Source organism: Antennarius striatus, chromosome 4 (genome assembly GCF_040054535.1).
Source record: "Antennarius striatus isolate MH-2024 chromosome 4, ASM4005453v1, whole genome shotgun sequence".
Lineage (NCBI taxonomy): Eukaryota > Metazoa > Chordata > Actinopteri > Lophiiformes > Antennariidae > Antennarius > Antennarius striatus.
Window position 1 is genome coordinate 23,862,241 of NC_090779.1, and position 21,760 is coordinate 23,884,000.

Consider the following 21,760-nt stretch of genomic DNA (forward strand, 5'->3'; position numbering starts at 1 on the left):
ACACTTTTGCCCACGATGAGAAACGTTATCTCAGCTGAGCCAATCCGAGTAAAGGCGAGATTAAGATAACATTTTGGCAATCCAACCCCCCCCCCCCCTCCACCACCACCACCCCGCACCTCTTCATTTTTCCTTTCCAAACTGCGCACGCAACGTCCTCTCCAACACACACACACACACACACACACACACACACACACACACACACACACACACACACACACACACACACACACACACACAATTAGTAGCTTTAGATTTCATCCGGGGGTCAGAAAAATGTGTTTCCACTCTCAAATCTAGAAATCAGTTCTGGATCCAGGGGGGGTTGGATGTTTTGGTTTGTTTTACCTGCAGAGGACGCGCCTCACCGCTCTAGTCCCAGTCCGACACCCCCCCCCCCCCGTCCTGACGCACCGACCACCGGGTGGATTACAGCCGATCCCCACGCACAAAGTTTTCCCCGCAGCCTCATGTCGCCACAGTCAAATAACGCGCAACTATCCCGAATGCGCAACGGTAAAGTAACCCCCCCCCCCAGCCAAACGGAGGGGGATCCACGGCCTCATCCCACATCAAACTGCATCCACAGGGGGGATAAACACACAGCGCATCGTTTCCCTGTCTCCCCCCACCCTCCCCAGTCCCCGATCCGACCCGACACTCACCTGCTGTATCCGTCACTGCTTCCAAGCATCCTTTCGCATTTTCTCCGCCCCCCCACAAGACGGCAACTCCCAGCCACCAGCGCTCAGATGGAGACGCACTATCTCAAGTCCATCGCCTTTGAAAGACAGCTTTCAACGAGGAAAAAGGGGGGGGGGGGGGGCGACAGCCGTACAAAAAAAATAATAAAAAAAACAAAAATCCCAGCGACTTCCTCCCCCCGCGGTGGAACCGCAGGTCTAAAATCACATGTAGGTTGCGGTGGAACCGGTGTTAACACCCCCCTCCCGCACACGGCGCGATCCTCCGGTGGATGGGACTCCCTGCGCGCCCCGAACTGGTCCGAGGATGAGTGGTGAGAATAAAGGAGGAATGCAAATGGCAGGTAGAGAGAGAGGGGGGGGGGGGGAGAGAGAGGGGGGGGGGGGGGGGAGAGAGAGAGAGAGAGAGAGAGAGAGAGAGAGAGAGAGAGAGAGAGAGAGAGAACAACTCCCACGCACCGCTCCTCCCGACGCCGGCGCGCTGTGCGTGACGCCGCCTCTCCGCCGCTTCACGCCCGGCGCGGTGCGACTGGAGATCCGCCTGTTGGAGGGCGGGATGGAGAGGATCGGCGGAACGCACTCCGCCCGGTGTCCTGCTCGTGTGTGTGTGTGTGTGTGTGTGTGTGTGTGTGTGTGTGTGTGTGTGTGTGTGCGCCCAGGGGAGGCGCATAACCAACCCCCGCACACTGGGTTATTTATTTAGACTGCGCGTTTTGTTCACCAGGATTATCTGTCCAGGTTGGTCCGTCCAGACTTCAGCTACAAGAACGCGCACGAACGCGCGCGCAGTTCACCCCCCCCCCCAAAAAAAAAAAATCCGGGAAGGTCCTCTGAGGATATATTTACCCCCCCCCCCCCATTTCAACCCCCCCACCACCACCACCACCACCACCAAAAAAAGAGCTTTTCTTTGGCAACATGCAAATGTTTCATCGTAAAGCTTCTGGCGACAAAAATATAAAATCAGATTTCAGTCTCAAAGACTGGAGAGGAGATGGAAGCGGGAGGGGGGGGGGGGTGGAGAAGGGGGGGGGGGGCTGCAGACAGCAGTTCCTCTTTTGAGAGCCTGATGGCACTGTGGATTTCAGATACTGGAGACAAACACGGAGCATCACAGAGGCTTCAAAATCTCCACTTCATGGCAGCAAAGACTGGATTCTGGAAATAATTTCCCATGTTTTTAATTTTTTTTAACATTTTTTTACTATTAATTACGGATTTTCCTGAAACTGGAGGAACAGGGGAGGGGGGGGGGGGCTTATTGAAAATATTTTTCCTTCCACATCTGTTCATTATGTTGCTTGGCTAGTATTTCAGCTCCAGACCCACAGAGGCTACCCTCCGTTGATTATGACGCGGATAGCTTTATTAGATTAGTTTAATGATTGGAATTTGGATTAATTTCATTTAAAGTGACTGTTTTTTGGCAGAAGCACGTCGTCTCCGGGGCTCCAGCTCTTCTTGATGTATTGTTATGTTTTTAAAGATGTTTTATGGAGCTTTGAACTCATGCTCAAATTTCAGCCTCTACATCTGATAGCGATCCAGTGAGCATCTCTGCTGGCCTCTGATCACGTGCCACAGATCTTTTCAGCGTTCAAACAACGAAATGACGGCTTTCAGACGAACGAATCAAAAGAAAATCTCAAATGTTTGAAGCTTTTCACACCGGAGTGAGAGCTGCAGATCTTTTTTTTAAAGATAGCACCAAAAAAAACCATGAAGCTCGAGCAAAAGTCAGATAGCATGAGAACAAATACACCCTTCCCACACACACACACATCTTAATTGAGACATCAGCTGATCAAAAGCTGGTAATAACCATTTTAATCCACTTTTCACACCACTTCAACACAAAATGGGATAAATCATCCAAGATGAAGATGACAATGGAATCACGTCGGCTTGGAGGTCATGATTTCGTTTTAGACGATGTTGAAACTTTTAATGTTTTAAAGGGGCGGGGCTTAACGGTTGTCTTTATTTGTCTGATTTACAAGAGTGTCATTCTATATTTAAACTACAGAAACAAAGCACTATCAAGTTCTTCTTCTCTGGAGAACGTTTCCATCACCTATCGTGCCGTCATGTTCATCACTGCTGCCACCTAGAGGCGGGAGGCTGAAGAACAGTTTGGAACTTCAAATCATTTTTTGCAGTTGCTAAAAAAAAGCCCGACTGTCACCCAAATCTGCATTTCACAGGTCCGACCCATCGCGCATCAGCTAACATCACATCTATATTTGAGTCCTGTTTTCACTCATAGCTCTGAAACAGCTAAAATACCACTCAAGTATTTGTCTGTCAGTGTTGAAATGTTTCTATCCTTCATGCATCCTCAAGCATTTCTGCACAGACCCTCAGAGCAACTTAAGCCACTGAGGCATCGCAGCTACATGTGAATGTCATCAACATCCGTTCACGCATGGCCAAGGCAACCTTGCTATGAGTACAGGGTATTCTCTCTGTGTTTTAGAGCCGTGTGCTTGGCTGTGAAACCATTCCTTAAGGGGGGGTATGGGCTCCTTTTTTTCTTCCAGATCACTACACTGGACCAGATACAAACTCAGCTGTGGAGGTAACTTAGCAACTCCTTTAGCTTAAATGCCAGTTGACATTATATTTTCTCCATGGATATGACATTAAAGAATAAAAAATCTAATTAAGATTTAAACTGGAATGCTTTGCAACATTTTTTTCATCTGAGGAAAATGTGAGATGGCGAGCGAGACAATCCGACAGTTGAATGTTTTTTTTTTGCAGTCGGGAGCGTTTCTAGACGGAAAAAAAAAACACAGAAAAGAATGAGATTTTAAAAAATGCAGAAAAAAAACGAGCTTTGACAGAACACGCTTCATGGGTGGGGAGAGGAGTTCACGATCTTCATCCCTCGTCTCCCTCCTCGCCCGCCAGCTAAGAGCTGCAAATAACAACAGAGGGAACAATGGATACCTAGCGATGCCATGGGCTCTGAAAGCATCCCATCCATAATTAATGTGTTCTGCTGTGTTTCTCAACACTGGCACGCACGTCTGGCCCCATCCTTTTGTTGCGCCGGGTGTGAGGGGCGTGGGTCACATGGACCCAGACGATGTGACCGTTTCCACGCCGACAGGCCGCGTCGGCGAGCTCCACCTTTTAAAAATCGCCATCCTGATTCAGATATTAATACAAATGACAGCGTCACCATGACCTCACACTATCTGAAAGGGCGGAGCCACAGGGTCAGCAGAAGGTCAGGTCCACTATAGAGGCCAATCATTTCCATCTCTGCTCTTTTCTTTTTTTTACCCAACCAAAAACCAGGATGACCTCCAAACCTGCAGCGGCGACGCAGACCTCCGAGGCTGGGAGGTGTGAGGAGGTCACCGCTCAGGTTGACCCGCCGGGTCACGCCGTTATTATGGCGGGTTTGTTGGAGGTCAGCGAGGTTAAAAATATTCAAACCTGGAGGACGGATGTCGGAGGTGCAGCCAGGAAGTCAAATCCAGCTGTGGTTTAGCACATTTATGTTCCGATCACGCCTGTAACATGTTTCCTAAACTAATTTAGGAAAATAAAATGATTGTGTGCCGATCTGTTTTCATCCTGGATTCAGCTGTAACCCTCCTGGGGTTTTTTTAGCAGCGGCTTCTTAAAAGCATTTGTTCCATGTTGAAACATGTCTACCGTTCTGACCTTTAATTCGGATTTGCTTTAGTGATGCAAGCACTTTTACATTTTTGAACCACTTTTCTAATCCTTGTGGGCTTCCTGAAAAAACAAAAAAACATAAAACAAAAACCCCACCTTTCTTTAATTCCTTAAAAATTGAATGCATGATACAAACTATATTAACAGTGTTGCTTTCTGAAAATATTTTCCCCCTACAGCTTAAAAGAACTCAGAAATGAAATTGCAACCGAAATTTTCCTTTTTGTACGCTAATTCTCTTGTAAACCCTCCATAACACATTTCTGTAATGATTTATACAACATGATTTTACAAAAAAAAAAGGACTAATTTTACGCCAAAAGCAAACAGGTGATGCTCAGGTGTGATCCTGACAGCGTCGCTCACACAGAATGTTTCATACCGGCGCTGCTCACATCAGCAACAAATGCTCCCATCCATTGTGTTGCATCTGTGATTTTTATGTGTGAAGTGAGGAATGCAGAGATTTCACAAGAGTTCTTGTGAAGCAGCCTTTTAAGAAGCAACAGTGAAGATTTCAACAGTGATAAAACACTACAAATAATGTTTTCCCAATCAATTTGAGACGTCTGGAAACACAGTTTCATCTGTTTTAATCAAGACTCTGTGTGTTCTGTTATTAATATTGTTTTGTCAGTGAAGAGATTTTCGTGTGAATTGTTGATGGTGAAATTCACATTCCTGAATTTCACCTTAAAATCCTCCAGATTTCACGAATTCTATCCTAATTTGATTTCTCTGTTGTAACAATTGAACAAACGATACCAGCGTTGGATTGCCTTTTTACGTTCATATTTTATTTTTTTTTCTGCTAAAGCAACAACGCTGAACAAGGTAACTGAACATGATAATTTAAATTTCCTTTAAATTGATGGTGCATATTGATATATTATTTTAAAAAAACCTCTTGTATAGATAGAAACGGCGTTCCTGCTGCAGCGATGAGAAATCCTCCCATGTTTTTCTCCCTCTCCGACACACACACACACACACACACACACACACACACACACACACACACACACACACACACACACACACACACACACACACACAAACAGACACAGATATATATTGACTCGCTTATTGTCACCGACTCTCACCCTCACTCGTTTGCCCTGACTTGTATTATTGTGCTGCAATATGTGAAACAGCTGGTGCAGTGAAAAATGGAAAGCTGTGTGATTGGTGGGGTTGGATGGGGGGGCTACCCTCAATGGGCTTTGAATTGCCAAGATCTTGAATAAGCATTGTAATACGGGCTCCCATGCAGCAGGGACAATGTGCAAGGAATTTGATTTGGCACTACTGACATCCAGTTGTATCTGTACAAAAGCATAACCTACAAAAATACAGACACAAAACCCGTCAGTCACACACAGTAATAACAACCCAAAGGCCATTTTAATGACAGCTCAAAGCCACAATCTTACAAAGGTGTCAAACTTGACGCGATAATGAAATTCAATGTCATGGAAATCTGTTTGAGACAATGCAACTAACAGCAGCGCATCTTTGTGATTGAAGGAACCTTCACAATGAAGCACCTAACTGCACAAAAGTACCCGCAATCACTGCTAAAGAAACCCCTCAAGGTTATTATGCTTGGCTGTGATACAATGGTTCCACACATGGGGGGGGGGCAAAGAAAAGAAGGATAAGAAGCACCTTCTTTTGCTAAAGTTGCAATTGAACGCATTACGGAATAAAAAAAATACGTTCTACTTTGGTTTAACTGAAATCTGTCCTCAATCAAGACTGATTCCCACCAATTGTAGGAATTGGCTGGTGGTCACATGACTAACACGTCAGTGTTTTACATTCCAGACTGACGCTTCCTCCAAAGAAGGACTGCAGGAACGACGGGAACACACTCCGCTCTGGGCACACGATCACTACCATTAAACTAATAACAGTTAGCTTCTTATCTCACAATGTCTGAGCAAAGTCATTTCCACCCTTGAACAAAACACAATGTCTTTGAATGCCGGGGCATGATCTGTCACCGAAGCCTGGCTGAGACTATATAATCCCCTGCAATCTGCCTTCTATCACCAACTCCTATTGCATTTAAAAAAAAAAAAGATTTCTCTTGTGAGGACAAATGATAGTGTCCTCAGACTTTAATATCAAGCAGAGACTTCTTTTCCCATCATTCTTGGTTCAGAATTTAATATAAAAAGTCTTCCCATACCATTTAATCCAAATAGGGTGTTCTTTCTTAGATTTTGACAAAAAATAAATAAAAAAAATATTGAATTTAAAATTGAAACAGGATGTTGGAGACAGTGTGATGTAAGTCGGACGAGTAAATCCATTTGGGGTAGCTTACATCAACGGAACAAGGTCATCGGTGATTGGTCAGGTCAAGTTTACGTTAGACATTTATAGTTAATGACTAGTGTTATTGATTAGTATGATTGCATGTCATCTACATATTGAAGAGTTTTGGTGGTAACTAGAGGAAGCATAAAAAAGAGTGAAGAGTACCGGTCCAAACACTGAACCTTGTGGAACTCCAAGAATCACAGTGTAGTCGAGGAGCATTAGAGTGTAAAAAAATGATTTGATAAATCAGACCGTTTAAAAAAAAAAAAAGGACTTTCCTATTCAGAGACAGTAATGAATTCTTTTATTGCTGTCAGCATTGAATTGATTCACTGATGACTGACAGTTCTGAAAGATGTCGTCTAGATCGTGATGTTTTCTCGTTGCTATTGACTCCTTAACATTTTCTTACTCTGAGAATCATCTGAACCATTAATGTGAACATTGCTGATGTCTTTAGACTTGTGTACGTTTTATAGTTTTATAAACTGTAAAGGAGACTCACTCTAATGTGTGTTTGATGGAGGCGTTCTGTCTCCTGATCTCTTACCTATTATCCACATCCTGATTCTATCGTGTCAGATCATTATCTAACATCTTTAACGGGATGTCAGAAATACATTTTATCAAATATTCCACTTTCGTTTTTCACTTTTTAGACAATGCATTAGTAACTTTCTGTTATTTACATATTTTATTGTAGTGTGTCAAACATAATTTCAGAAGTTGGCAGCAAATTTAATTTATTATCAGTTCCTTTTTACTATATATAATCTTCTATGCATTGGAGTTTTTTATGGTATATTTGACAATATCCTTGCAGCCAGTATTGATTATATTGACAGACAGCATCACATACAGTGATGTATAAATTCTGCCCCCTGAATGAAGACCAGAACGTGAGTCATTGCCGTTAGCTGCATGAAACTACATCACATTTTAGCGGTCAGCAACAACAGATGCTGTTTTATTTTATAAAAAGTCATTTCGGTTTCATTTTGCCAACAAGACAAACACATTTCCCTCTAAACAAGCTATTACACGCGGCGCTTTTGGCCTCGGACCCCTGCAGATATTCTGCTCATGGTCTCTAAAAACAATGGTTGGCTTTTTTATTTCTTTCTTTCATCAGCGGGGCGCCATCCATCGCCGCAGCTCTTCGCCTGTCATCCCAACCACGGAGACAATGGCCTCCTGACACCAGAGCTTCTTGTAAAAGATGCCGCCATCCCTCCATCTCAAGCAGATGCGGGCGCTCGGATAAAAGCGTGAGCGCGGACAAACACCCACACAAAAAAATCTAATCTGTTCCCGAATCAAATCCCATCTTTTTTTTCTTTTTTTTTTGCCTCAGACAGTAACTGAGGGCGAGGGAGAGGCATTGAGAGAAGTGTACACTGGTAAAGTAATCACTATTTCAAGCGGGTTTGGGGTCATCCACCCCCCCTGTCCCCCCTTCCCATCACCACCACCTTCAACAGCATCACACCATTCCAAAAGGCAGAGAGCTTTCAATCACTTTATAGCTGCCACCACAGATTTAGCAAATTGTTGACAGCAAAATCCAAGTCGATCCGTTGAGTGATTGGATGCCACCAAAGGTCTAATCTCATTTTGTCTTTGGCTTCTGTCTGCCTGTAAATGAACAAACATTTACAGTTTATTTTCCTCTGTATGGTTGCAAAAAAAAATAAAAAATTTAATCCGATTTATTTATCCTATCAGGAGAGTAAACCCTGTGAATAAACCATTATTAGAAATATACATCACGCTCTTACTTAAAGAGACAAAAAAAAACCAGTCCCACATGTATAGAAATGTAAAGAACACACATTTAAATGCAATTTAGAAAAAAGATGATGCCATTAAAATCAGAGCAGGTCGGCCTGAGAGAGGTGAAATGAAAGGCGCTAATAGATCTCAGTGAACTGAGCAGGTTGTTCCAATCAAATGGAGCCTTTGAAGACGTATTAAGTTCAGGGGGGAATTTCATCAATCATCATTAAAGCATCCACCTTTAAGGACATTTAATTCAGTTTTGAAACGCGGCGTTGGAAATTCCAGCAGAAATCTTCTGACTCATATAACGCAGGAAGACGGAGACATTAAATATATTTACACGTGGGGAAAAAAAAAAGCAGCTGGATGGTCAGCAGTGGCGCATTTCTGCTGATGTCACACATAAAATCGCTCATGGCAGCCTCAGGCGCGCACACGTCCACCCGCCTTGCCTCTTAATGCGTTCAATATCGTCGCTAAAACGCTCCAGTCGTGGAAAAGATGAGACAAAGAGGTGCAGCGCTGGAGACGGTAATAAAACAGCCACTGGTAAACTGGTAAATTTGGGTTTTATATAAGATAAACTCACAGAACTCATGAAATAATAATCCTGTTTCAGACGCGCTCCGGTTTATTGTGTCTTTGGAGTTTCTTTGGAGGCTTTGGGAAAAAATATGAAAGATTTTATTCTAGGAGATCTTTGGATGAAATTTTGTGTGTTCAGTCACTTTTACAACTCTCAGGGGGGGTATATTTTAGTAAAAATATGATTAAACCTTTATCTGGAGGGTCCTGTCCTGCTGGGGTCACACCAAACCAAAAGACCCCCCTTCCCCGCTGTCTTCAACACGCCAACAGTTTGTCATCCGTTAGCGCTCCCCGGGGAACATTTAAAAACCCGTCACATCATTTGTTTTCTGAGCAGATGGAAAATGACAGACGGCTCACTTTTTAACCCCCTTTGCACGTTTTGCTGTGAAAACCTCTGAGCTTGCACAAAGATAATGGTTTTCATCCGACGCCTCGTTTGGGGGCGACGCCGCCGACAGAGACGCTCTGAATAACCTGCTGCTCTGACGCCCGATGGATTTCAGGCCTTTATTACAGAACCTGAGGTTTGTAATGTAACAGAAAACTGCAAACGCCGTAGAAAGTTAAAACAATGACACGACTGGATATTAAATATCCTGTTATTTGTCTTAAGGGAAATATGTGTGGGACATATATGATATATAAGAACATGCATGAGGGAGAGAGTGTGAGATTTTTTTTTTTTTCGAATATCATGTTGATTCATAAAAGTTCAAAATAGGAAATAATCACGTTGTCACAAAATCCAAAAGAGGTTCATGTAAAGAGGATTTTTTGTAGTGCTGTGTGTTTCCTGAACAAAGTAACATCTAACCTTTTAACATTTATCAAACTAAAAAAAGTAAAAAAAACCAAACAGACAAAATAAGAAAAAAAAAACAACAATTATCCGTTCTACAATCACATCTTTTACTTTTTTCTTCAGTTTTTTCAATCTATAAAAAAGAGAGTGAGAGGGAGTCCCACAGATCTGATGAAATCGTTTTATAGTTTTTATTCTGTTGCTCGGGAAACGTTTTTTTTCGGCCATCTTTGCTGAACTTTTTCACCTGCTGCCTGACGACGGCGGCAGATTGTTGACTGTTGATTGTTTGTGTTTGTTTACGCCGTCACGCTTTATCAAAGCTTCTACGAGTCACAAAGACGACGATGTGACAAAAAGCGACTCGGGATGGACGACCTCGGTTCAATCTCAATCTCAAACTCGATCCTGACCCAACAGGACCGAACGTCATTCAGACACAGCGGACCTCACCCAGAGTCAGAACTGTTTCCTGTACATCTTTGGACCTCCAGATCTCAACAACCCAACGAAGCGTTTGCATTTCGCTGCAGTGCAACGTGCCTATTATCTAAGAAAGTGCACGTAAATGAGGGCTTTACTCATTGGGGATTTATCTCCATCTTTATCAATATTTTAAATACCTCTGTTTCTTTCCTCTGACCTTGCTGGAAGTCTTCGGGCCGCTATCCCAGTTCAGCAGGAAGCCAAAACGCCGGTATGGCTTATTAATCACGGCCAATCAAACGGGAGGAATACCCACAGATCTGTCTTGTTTGATTTACAACAATACCCCCGTTCCAGCACAGACGATCCACTGTGATCCAAAGTCTGCGAGGGAAACGAGTCAAACAGAAGCGCATCTGTTAACATTTACTGGAAGCGACCAGAACACCAAGCAGGAGGCTTCTTCAATCCAACCGACTGGTCCGAAGAATTCTGTGCTGATCAGAACTCAAACTAAAAAGTGTTGAGAGGAAAACGTTTGGGACTAAAATGCAGAATTATCCCCTCATGAAAAAATACTCTACTATACTATAATAGAGTATAATAAAAAAAAAGAACATCGATTTAGACCTTTGGAAAGAGGGTTGAATGAATAAGTCTCGTCTGATTCATCCAAACACTTCAACAAAAATGAAATTGGTTTAGAGGAGTTTTGGTCTAATTGGACCAATCTTTGCTGACCAATCAGAAGCAGCTATTTCTCCGACACGAGGCGATGTAGTGTAGAAAGCTGAAACTTGACATCTGCTGTCAGAACGGCGTTTCGTCCCACCTCCGGAGGCGACGGGATGCTGGTTTGATACCACAGATATCTTTACAGGAGTCTGGAGACTCAGCAGCACCGACAGCCAATAACAAATAAAACCATTTAACCTCCTTCGACCCGTCTGGGCGACGGAGACGTGGAGGTTTTTTGGGCCAACTCATGCGATTCTCACACACACACACACAAACACACACATTGCATGAACTGTATTCATTGTGGCCGCTGCATTGTGTCGCACAATCTCATTATTTCCATGCAGTTTCTGAGACAATTATTGGGTGGGGATGCTTGCCCTCTATTGGGTGGCTTTATTTATTCCACAGTTAGGGCCATTTCTAAATGTGTGGCTCCGAGCATGTGTGTGTGTGTGTGTGTGTGTGTGTGTGTGTGTGGAGGTTAGGCAGTGCACTGGGTTCATTATAAACCAATACCACGATGAGCACTTGTCAAAAATGAATAAAAATAACATTCAAAAGAAGTAAAACACAACAGGAAACCATCAGCTGGATGTTTTAATGAGTTGTAGAAGGTCGACGCTCCGTGCTTTAAAAAGTCAGAAAAGCTTTCATGTCGAGGTTCACACACACACACACACACACACACACACACACACACACACACACACACACACACGTACACACAACGGATGACAACCGGGGGGAGGAGCCAAGCTGGTAACCGCCCGGAGGAAGAGATGGGGGCAACCATCTCGTCAGCTATCTGCTATCAACACAGCATCCAGCTATTTTAGTTTTATTGCTCGCTGATGCTCGAGTAAAATTAGGTGAGGCTGTTCTTTTTTTGCAGCGGCACAATAAATTGAATCCATGTTCGTTTATATCATTGCATTTGGAGGAGGAGGAGAAGATGGTGCTATAAAAAGTTACTCAACCCCCCAGAGATACAAAAATGCATTTGATATATCTTTAGGAACACGAGATACATTAGTACATTTGGCTCGATTGTAACCGTCAAAGAGATTAATCCAACTGTTATTACGGCTGCCGATGCACAGCAACATCACTCTGACAGTAAGTGCATGATTTTCCTGTGAGTATATAGTTCTGTTGTTGCTCTCCTGTTCAGTTTTGGAGTATGCTAAAGCAAAAAAGCTCAAGTAGTACACGCTATTTAATATTAAGGCTTTCGCTGTGGGAGGACCTCACAAATATTAACTACTTCCTGCCTCCGGAGGAGCTATTAATAAAATAGTAGGTGACATCTCCTGTGCAAGGAGACCCCTGTGGTACAACATTTCATTTATGGAATTACAGCGGACGCCGAGTGAAACGATGATTGAAGGTTAATTACATACCACAACCAAGGAGGGAAAAAACGTTTTACTATTTCTGTCCCAGCCTCCGAGGCTCCGTCTCACCGTTAAACAAGTTAAACCAGCGAGTCCTCACGAGAAAAAACCCCCAACAAGAACACGTTTTTCACCATCAATGATAGTGAAATAGATTCCCCCCCTCCACAGTTGATAAGAGTGCAATGGCATGCATCATCTCCCTTCACTTTAATTAAAGATTGATATGTGCTATCCAAGATATCGTAACTGACGTAGAGATCAGAGGAATGTTATATCTAATTTCTAACAGATCACAAACGAAACACTGATGTCATCAATGTCCTACATGCGTTATTAACCAATTTTTGCTTGAAGCAGCACTTCAAAAAATTATTTTTTCTAGTCAGTTAACACCTTCTAACTTTATTTAATTTCTGGTTGTGATTGCAAAAATTCTAAAGAAGTCAAAATATGTGAGCTTACGCTCCGTTTTCCACTTGATGTCAGGACAAAAACACGTTTCGAGCGTCACGATAAAGTCGGTAAGGCCGCGCCCTCTTCAATGCTTAACCAAGTTTATGCTCACAAATGACTTCCTGTCCCTTTCTAATTAACCTTCTGATTTACCGTCTGCTCTGAGAACTGAGCTGTTGAATTTTGAAGCGAAATTCTGTGTTCGACAAACCGGTGGAAGGACACCGACCGATCGATATTCTGACAACTATTGCGATGAGTTTGTGGAACAATTCTGTGGCTACGACTGGCACCCGGCTCAATGTAGAAGCCCGGCAGAAGACTGAAGCTTCTATCTGATGATTGAATTTAAGAAAAACAAAAAACGGGGGGGGGGGGGGGGGGGACTTGATACGGCCTCGACATGAACCTCTGTATCAAAGGTGAGGCCGACGACCACAAGCATCCGACTAATACCAAAGCCAATGAACCCTCCCTGCTCGCAGCAGGGGGGGGCAGCCGATGCCACAGGGAAGCAGCATGATTAAAAGGTCTCCTGAACGATTGATAGGGAAAGGTGGGCACAGCAAAGACTGTACAATGACACATGCTGAGTTGCATTAGCAGCGTTGAATAATGTTACACAGCTAAAAAACCTTTTTTTTTTAATCCTTGCAACTCTTTTTTTAAATTCTTTTTTATTTTATTTATTTTTATTTTTATTCTATTTTAGTTTATTTTTATTTATTGTTTTTATTTATTATTTTTATTTTATTTTATTTTTTAAAATTTTATACCTTTTATTTTTTATGTTTTTTATTCTTGCGACTCTTTTCCTTCAGGACGAGGAAGAAAGTCCACACGAGAGCTGGGGGATGACACAAACAATACAGCAAAAACAATGCAAACACTTCACTATACCCATACTTAACTAGGACAAAGACAAATATAATCTGGTGGTCCTGGTAGTCCACTTATACACTCATGTGTACGTTTCTGTTGTGGTGGTCTTACCTCCAAACATTCTTCAAGCTGTTTTCACGCGTGAAGATGAAAACCAATCACAAACTCTCCATTTTTTTCTTGTTCAGCAAAAAAAACAAAACAAATAAACACAAATGAGAAACAAAATGAAATAAAGAAAAGTTCTTCCCTACCTGTCGTCTTACTCTAATAAACCAGCTATCCTCCCAATAATTCCCACTCCATCCCAAAAAACTTTTTCGCAGCATCCACAACAATTTCTATTCTCTAATATACTTTCCACCCCAGCAGCAAAGTTAATAACCATCGCTAGAGACGCCAAGAACATCTGTCTGCTCCGAAACACTACACCTCCTATTAGATTTGTCCTCCTTTTCCTTCCTTTCTGCCTCTGAATAATTTCCTTGACCTGCTCTTCTACTTCCATCTCTTTCTTTCGATTTGGCCTCCAACATCTTGAAGATTCGTTAATCAATTATTTCCACTGCTTTCTTCAGTTGTCTCAAACAAATATTTAACAACTAATCCACTTCTTCCATTGACTTTCTTGACCAAAATGCGCCCATAACTCAACACGTCATGCAGTCCTTCTTGGAGGAAAATCCCAAATCTGTGCTGGTTGATTTTGTTCCTGCCAAGTGGATTTGAGTTTGGTTCTCTGGAGGTCTGAGGGAAGAAGCTCAGCAAAACAAAACACAACTCCATCAAACTAAGGCAAATCTGATCAGACCAAAGCAAACGCTGGGTCAATATTTAGTAAGAATTAGACTTACAATAGTTATAAAGGTGGTTACAATATGTTCTCCAAATCAAACATCAATGTGAGAGGAAAGTTTTGTCCTTGAATCTTCGCTCGCCGTCATGCCTCTGATTATTTGGGCATACGAACAGTAATAATAAGAGCAAAAACACGTCATCAAACCTGCGTTCCTGACTTAATATGACTTAATATGTTCCGCATCATGTTAAACCTTTGTGGGAAGTATTTAATATCTACAATGGAAACAGGAAAACAGAAAACGTAGAGACCATCAGCACGCCAATCAGACGAGTAAATCGCTTTTGATTCATATTGCTTCCCCAGATGCTTCAAAAAACAAGCCTTTTGTGCATCTTCCACGTGTTCGTCCCTGAATTCATTCAAAACCGCTGTGTGGATTCAATCGAACGGACACTCCACAATCAAAAGTAAGCCTTGTGCTCTTTTTTTTGTGTGAGCGTATTATTTGTAACGCAGGAGCTAATCATCAACGCCTCGCTTCGCGTGTCGTGATGCGCCTGAATGGCATTGAAACGGGGAATGGTGTGAATTAAAAGCTGCACACTTTCACTTTGTAGTAGTTTGTACTTCTAATGCTAATGAATGGAGTGGAGGACAACTGGAATCATTCATTGCTGCAGGCCAGTAATTTTTATTTTGATAGGTGGGACTAAAAAAGGTTACGCTGAATTGAAAAGGGTACTTTATGTTTTTAACTTCTACTAGCTTTTAAATGAAATTTGTCCCTGCAATCCAGAACTTTTGTGGTAATTCTGCTGCTGTGGAACCGTTGCTTTGGACCACGTTATTTGCATGTTTTTGTCACAGGAATTCAAACGCTATTTCATTTTCAAATAAATAAAAGGAGAATTTCACGTCTCTGTCCAGCGCAGCATCTAAAGATTCCACTTCAGACTTAAAGACAAATCATTAAGTACAGTATTTTCCTCACCATAAGGCACACTGTACTATAAGGTGCACCTCCAGTGAATGGCCCATTTTAAACCTTTTTCATATAAATGGCCAAATGGATTATAAGGTGCATCTGATTATAAAGTACACCTTCAATGAATGGCCCATTTCAAAACTTTTTTTCCACAAATAAGGCCTGTTAGCCCCACAAACGTAAAAGAGAATTGCAACTTTAAATGTAATAATCCCACAAAAGTTATGCCTAATTTCCCACAAATGTAATAATTTTTACATTTGTGGGAGTTATTGCGTTTTGGGCTAACAAAGGCCCACTGGATTATAAGGTGCACTGTTGGTTTTTGAGAAAATTAAAGGATTCTAGGTGTGCCTTATAGTGCGGAAGTTATCTGACTAACTTGCTGGCTAGTTTTAGGTATGCTAAATAGATGCCTGCACACTTAGTCGGATTATAAACAGAATACTGAAAATAATCGACAAGAGTTTAGGATAAATAAAAACAAAGACTCAGAACCAGTTTAGTACATGAGCAAAGAAAAAAAAAGAGGAAAAGAGATCAGAATAGTTTTATTAATTAACGGTGCAGAGCGTTAATTAATGAAATCCTAGAACTGGTAATATGGGGGAGAAAACAGTGCAAATGTTACGGTTTCACGAGAGATGCATCCAGTTATTAGATGCTTAACCTGAAACTGAAAGTAAAAACCACTCAAACAGCATCTGCAAACTGTGTTATGCTATCTAGCATTAGCTGCATCTGCAAAATTTGAAGGCACATCTTTTACCTGGACGTTCTCTAACAGCCTCGTCTTCTCTACAGGAAGTTAAATTTACATCCAGGGTGACGCAAATGCATTTAAGCAGTCGATACCGGGGGAAAGAGGAGAACGACGGTCAACCTGAAGCAAATCAAAGTGTTTAGCAGATGCTGCTCGCTCTGAGTAACGTGACAGAATGTGGACTACAAAGATATTTCAGGACATTTTTACAATCTGTGGAAGCGTGAAATCTAAATGTAAGCCTCTGACCGGCGATAATGGCGGAGGGAAGCATTAGCAGCTGCACTCTGTAGGCTCTGGTCAGTCGCCCTGACGCATCCATCTCTTTGGTGAATGATTCATCGCCCTTCACTCGTTTCCAATGATCCCCTTTCCAGATCATTAAAGCACCTTTGGCTTGAACTTTGGTGCGACACACACACATCATGTGCGACTCACTCCCCGCCCACCGACACACACCTGCGGTATCGAGAAACCATCCTTCACATTCTGCAGAAAAAAAAGCAGCCAACAAATCGCCTCTCAATAGGAAGCAAACGACTCCCCGGCGATCAATGTTACTTTCCTCAGATGCGACACATTAGTTTCTGCCACTTGGCATCGCAGCAGGTTATTTATCAAACAGCCGGTTCATGTGTGCTCTCAGTCAGGACGGAAGAAGGGGATGGAATGCTCGTTTTACCCCCGTAAAGGAGATGCATAACTTTACCTGTGGTATTAAACCAGTGGTTCTTCACCTGGGTGTGGGTGATCACGCTACATCGATTAGCCTACCTGTGCACACTGAGTAGTCGATTCATGCCTGTCGTGATAGCATGTCATCTGATTGCTTTCTTAATATTTTAATTCATAGTAACTATGTTGGAACAAAAACAGAAAGTGGTCGGATAAATATGTGCAACGTGAATTCACATGTACTATATAACGGAACGTGATGCGAGTCAGCGTTCTGCAGGATTTGTAATGTCAAGTTGAGCAACTCTAGTTGTATCAAACACTTCTAAACCTCGCCGGGACACGTACATCTTTTACATTCAGGTGTCCCCGGATAATGTCAGAGTGATAAGAGTGCTGGCAACTCGCGAAAGCGTTCCCATACTCCGAGGTACCGGCTTGCTGGCTCTAATGGATTCTTTCTGTGATTTGTGTCTTGTAACGTCGCAGGCAGCCGCAGTATTCTCTCGGTCGGCTGTCCTCATCAAACTCGCTAAAAACCAGTAGCGAGACACCTAGTCTCATTAAACCAACGTGCTGCTCGCTGTAACTCGCCACGCTTTGTTGCCAAGTAGACAGAATAATTGGCGGTATCAATTAAAGTCTGCTTACGGTCTTATTATCACATTGGCATGCTTCACAGCTCTCCAGAGCAGGGAAAGTACAAAAAGACGTCCATCTCCACCTGCGTCAGGTTCCAACCTTTAACTCTGGGAGGAAAAAATACCGTCCCTTGGATGTAAAAAAAAAAAAAAAAGCCCTCCAACTTTATCAGATCTCGTAATAAAAAAAGAAGAAGCAAGGACACTATACCATCTGAGCTCTTTGCCTCGAAACTATTTACTGACCTAAAGGTTTTCCCTTTTTTTTTTTTTTTTGTACACAAAAAGTAACACGGTTGTAAAGAAATAGGTGAGTAATGAAAATACCATTTTCTCCCTTCTTGCTTTCATGCAGGATTTATGTTAGCCACTCAGGATGGAAAAGTAATTTCACGTCTTCTCTGCGTCTCACAGTTTGCTCTTGACCTTGAGGAGGAATGCCTCTGCAATCATTGTCTCTTACTCCCATTGGCTTGAGAAAATGTGCTCCTGCCGGCAGAGGCGAAGCACAAAGCTCGCTGGGCGGAATATTGACTGTTATTAGTTTGTCTCCCTCTGTGAATGGAAGCGAGCGAGACACACACAGAGAATTGTTTATGGCTCAGTGGATGAGGCAAAACTCTCTGACATGGACTTTGATTATCCTGCATGAGAAAAAAACAACTTCAGGAATCAAGACAGTAACTGGAATACACACTCCTTTAAATTATACAGGACTTTTTATGTCCAATTGGAGGGAAGTGAACAAATAAGCCATTAAATGTATTCAAATGCATGTAATTAATCTATTCATCACCACTTGTTTTGCTAAATATGCATGTAAAACAAGGCACTTTTGGACCTTGGGTCCAAGCAAAAATCCGTGTTTCTATATTTCTCACCCTTTTTCCACGATAATCCAAAATAGTTTAGATGCAAAAGACTGAAGATATTAAACTTTATTGGATATTTCACACCTTGTCTTGCAATATTCTGTGTAAAAATGTCATTTAATTAAAGGAGATTCAGGGTCAGTTTCACCATCAGGTGGTTTTGTGAGCGTTTTGATCCACGCTGTTGTGAATGTTACGGAACCTCTTGATGTCAAGAAGCGTTTTTTGGGTTATTCATCTGGGGCAACGCAGAAATTCCCAATTAATCAGAGTTTGCACAAATGCTTGGGCGATTGCGTTTTCCACACAGTTTACTCATTCAAAGCTGTTTGTGTTCCAATATATTGTTCATGTTTGGGTAAACCAGCAAAACCAGGCAATCTGCTCCCGACTCTGTGACAGCGTTTCAAAAATAAACCTCCCCTTGGAAAAGCTGGTTGAAGAACCAATCAGCCTACCTGACCCCTTCACAGTTTGATCATGATGGAAATCAGCGGCTAAAGTAATGCTATTTTTAGCAATGACTTATCGCATCATTTCCGTGGGGCGGCTATTGATTTAACATCACATCTGGAATGCGATCAAACGCTGACAACCATATTTCAGGCACACATATTCTCTACATCGTCCTCTGCTGTGGGAAATATCGATGCCCTTGCCATAATAGCTCCAAAATCCAATCAGAAGACCATATGGCAGCAATAACAACTACGATTCCCCCATGAGGAAACATGGAGATCCGGCCATAATGGGACGTTCACAATGGACAGTAACACATAAATGCAGCATGTGATAAGACTGAATGACAAACAAGGCGCTGGTGAGGGCAGGACGGAGCGGCGCAGATTTATCATAGTGTTTAGAACATTTATCCATGCAGGTTTACCTCGACTTCTTGATTATAAGTCGATTTTCAAAAATAATACACGGAAAAATACAAATAAAGTTCTCGTCGTTTTACTCTACCACAAGTATTTCAATTGTTAAATCACTAGTAAATTGTTAAAAGCACACAATGTCATGTTACTGTATAATAAATAAGAATAAAAACATATAATATCATATTATTAGCCCGTAGCAACCCCCATGACCCGCAATGATGAAAAAGAGCTAAAGACGAGATGTTGAAGTTTTTCCGTAGTATATTAAGAAATAAAATTTATGTGTTTTAGAGTTTAAAATAGACTCATATTAACTAAATATTACTAAAAAAGCACTTATAATTAAAGTTCAGGAGAGAACTGGTTATGGTTAACTTCAGTTTAGTCTGGCAACTAGGTAATTCAACTTACATCATTTTGTTCGACTTACATCACGTCTCCAGGAATCAATTAACGACATTTGCCGATGTTTACATGTATTTTAGAAAAAAATAGTCTGAGATTAAACATCTAAATATTAGTTTTACTGTAAATTCTGTACATCATTGCTACCTACATTTTTGCTGTTGTTGGGATGTTTGACACTTCAGCGCCCACTTCAGTGGTCGCATTAACATCAACGTAAAGAATGAACGTATGTAGGTAACCAACAACAGACCGTTCATGACTGTAGATGAAGGAAAAATGAGCCTCAATTTTAAGGATGGACGGATTTTCCTGTAACATTCCTTATTCCAGAGCTCGGAGCTGCGCAGCATTATAAGCAGTCATCATATTATTAAGTACAGTGATGCATCTTTAATAATGCATTGTTCATCCTAATGCTTCCTTGTTGGTATATAGAAGGTAACATGTAATGGACTTCCATGCATTGAAGAGAATCTAATCTCCAGTGATTACAAAGCGGATGCTCGGACCGCTGTAGCGAGCGGCGAGTCGTTACTATGGCGATTACAGTCAACCGTAGGTTCATAACGACAGCCAATATCACTTAACACTTGAACCTATGGTCCATTATAGTCACATCTGTCATGTTCTATGAGTGTTGATGGAGTGAAGACATATTATGAATGCCTCTATAGAACCATGGACTTTATAGTAGTCCTGGAAGATGACCCATGAGAGCAGCAAGACTGTTTTATTGTTTAACAAATTAACTTCTCACAACAGTTCATTAAAATTTTCCTATTGTATATAAGATTAGAGTCAGATTAGGGTCTAACGGGCTTAAATTAAATTAAATGTTTTTTTATAAATCCAGGCTGATTTAACCAAACGATGAGTGACATCAATTTATTATATTTTTATTGGGATTTTATTTATTCAGAGAAGGTAAAACACGTCTTCACATGTTCTGACAAAAATCCATTAGAACCTGAAGAAATACCTTTGTGAGACGGGCAGCAACTAAATAGGACAAAGAGAGGCAATCGACAACCTCCGTCCTTATTTGTCACAAGGCGAAAGGTTGAGTCAGGGGAAAAAAACCCAATTTAAGCTGAATGAGCGCGACATAAAGGGAAGCTACATCACAGCAACGACCAATAAGTTCTCACACGTCTTCCCGAAGCAGGCTATAGAGACGAACCTCACATTTAGCAGAATTCAGTGAGGTCACGCCGCCGCCGAGACGGAAATGATTACGTTTTAGTGTGTGCATCGCAGCTTTGAGCCGCGGGTGTGCATTAATCAGCCCGCGGAAATAGAACTGTTTGTTTCTAACAGGATGCGATGCCGCCAATGGAGGGGAGGCGGGTGAGGAAATACGTTTCTCCCTCTCTTCCGTTTCCTTCTGGTAAAGTGAACGTGAGGGATGACGATGGTTTCACCCAAAGCAGAAGTCACGATGGTGACCCAGAAAACAGATACAGACCAATAACCAAGAGATAAAAACAGCGATCGAACGAAACGTCCCGACCTTGAATGAAGCTTAAATCGAAGATCCATGATTGATCCAGGATGTGTTAAAGATAAAACAGCCTGAAATGGTTCTTATCCCATTTAGCCCAGTTTATTTATTCATATTTGTGCATCAAACTCTGACCTGGGTCATAAAACTCTACATTTCTTGGTGAACTGCTTCTACCCGGTCCGTCTGCCTCCATCCGAAGCCTTTCCTCATCTGTTAAGCACATCAATATTTGATGTTGAATCAGCTCAAACCCATAATGGCCGGTCTTGGATGAAGCTGAGTAGTGTAATCTCAGGGTAGCGTTGTGTCCCGATGAATACGAGGGGCGATGACCTTCATGCGCTGATGCCTTGCAATCGTTCTAAAAGCAGATTCTCGTTGCAAACGTCAGACTAAACCTCTACAGGAAGTAGAGTAGCTCATTCTCAGA

The 21,760-nt window shown here is 42.0% G+C and overlaps 1 protein-coding gene across 2 annotated transcripts in view; it reads right to left on the reverse strand.

Annotated features, from left to right (window-relative positions):
• The window catches only part of lingo1a (leucine rich repeat and Ig domain containing 1a), a 54,929-nt gene that overhangs the window by 24,836 nt on the left and 8,333 nt on the right, over positions 1 to 21,760 (reverse strand). The window contains exon 1 of one of the 2 annotated variants that reach the window (XM_068313296.1): positions 669 to 804. The exons of the other annotated variant lie outside the window; for it this stretch is intronic. The gene's annotated coding sequence lies outside the window, so the exon portion shown is untranslated. Of the gene's footprint in view, positions 1 to 668; positions 805 to 21,760 lie in introns of those variants that run through there. 2 annotated transcript variants of the gene reach the window in all.